Below are 1,631 nucleotides of genomic sequence, written 5' to 3' on the forward strand. Positions count from 1 at the left end.
TGATAGGTTTGGTCCTCCATAGTAACCTATTATCCTATGTAGAAACACAGTATTTCCATTGGTCAAATGACTATAAAAGGGCTGTAGTGAAGGTAGTTTTCATTCGTTGTGCTGACTTTATCTTTGATTTTTTTAGGATTAAACATGAAACATGAAATGACAAGAAATATTTTGTTCAGATTTAACTACACATGTAGATTTGCACACTTTCTAAGGCCACAAAAAATCATATTTTATCAATTTATATGTCCCACGAGCCTTTCGTACTTGATCGTATGGCAGACTTTCTCCAAGTGCACAGACTAAAACAAAAGAGGGCCATTGCATAGCTTAATCGTTAAAAATAAGGGACTTTACTTTAAAAAATATTTGTATTTCATGTATTATATTACTGTAAGTGGCCCGCAGCCCTGGATAGATTTTCATTTTGGACCCCTCGGGGAAAATGTTTGGGCACCTCTGCTGTGGAGGATGCTTGTCACAATCCACACTTCAAGACCGTACAGGTGACGAAACGGGCTGCCTCAAACCCAGAGCTTTGCCCTTTCGGCTCAGTTCTTTCCTCACCGTGAGAGATCAGAGCAACAGCCTCATTACAGAGGAAAAGGTCCCAGCAGGTCTATCTCCTGCTTWCTCAAGAACAAAACTCCCTGATATGTAAACTCTGCTCTTTTTTGTTTATTTAGGAAGTAAAAAAAATCCAACACTTTGCATTAAAAACATGACATCGTCAGGTGGTACAGTTCATATTTCTGTACAAACTCAGTAGGTGTCACCAGAACCAAATAATGATTCCACATCCTGTAGACTGCAGCCTGCCCACATGCAGGAGAAGTCACGTCACTTATATGTGAGTAATGTTTGGAGGATTATGATCAGTTTCCTGCTCCAGATTAAATCATATGATGACGCAAACACGTCTGCTTTCAGCTTCACATCATCTCATCTTTAAAGTGTCTGTAACAGTGCCATGTGTTCTAAATCTTGATTCTCCAGAGACACACAGACGTGCCCACAGAACATTCTCCAGGTACCGTTCTTYTCTCTGTTGTCACATTTCAACATTCTTCTTGTGGCTGAGATCAATCAGAAACTGCTGGAATTTCATTCAGATAAAAAATACATGTGTTTTATCAGATGCATGGCTTTCTACAGGCACAGACAAATACTACTCCGACTTCAGATGACCACTTTTAGTTCCTGTGAGGGACGCTTTAAATTTTTGATATTTTTTTCCCCTACAGGACTAATGTTTTTATCTCATAATGAAACAAAAGCTGTCCTCCAAACAGATTAATTTGACTCATGTGGGAAAATTAATTCAGTGTTTGTGCTTCTGCTTCCAGTTTTTATTATTTCTTCCCTTTTTTTAATCTACTTCTGCAAAGTCTGTGCTATTTTAGCCATTATATATCAAAAGGTTCAGCTCTTTCAGGAGATGCTTTGACTTTTGTGACGTTTACTTTATTTAAAATATGTTTTTAACTTCACAAGTATTTTTTTTCCATGTTATGATCTCTTCGTTTCTTTAAAAAAAAAATGTTATCCTGCAGCAAACTTGCTTTACTTTACTTTGTCTTTACTTTACTTTACTTTACTTTACTTTACTTTACTTTACTTTACTTTACTTT

General features: G+C 36.8%; 1 long non-coding RNA gene across 1 annotated transcript in view; it reads right to left on the minus strand.

The window, feature by feature from the left end:
• Positions 1-1,631, minus strand: part of LOC106513994 (uncharacterized) — a 19,338-nt gene that overhangs the window by 1,412 nt on the left and 16,295 nt on the right. The gene's annotated exons all lie outside the window — the stretch shown is intronic.

This window comes from Austrofundulus limnaeus, unplaced genomic scaffold (assembly GCF_001266775.1).
Source record: "Austrofundulus limnaeus strain Quisiro unplaced genomic scaffold, Austrofundulus_limnaeus-1.0 Scaffold16, whole genome shotgun sequence".
NCBI classification, from domain to species: domain Eukaryota; kingdom Metazoa; phylum Chordata; class Actinopteri; order Cyprinodontiformes; family Rivulidae; genus Austrofundulus; species Austrofundulus limnaeus.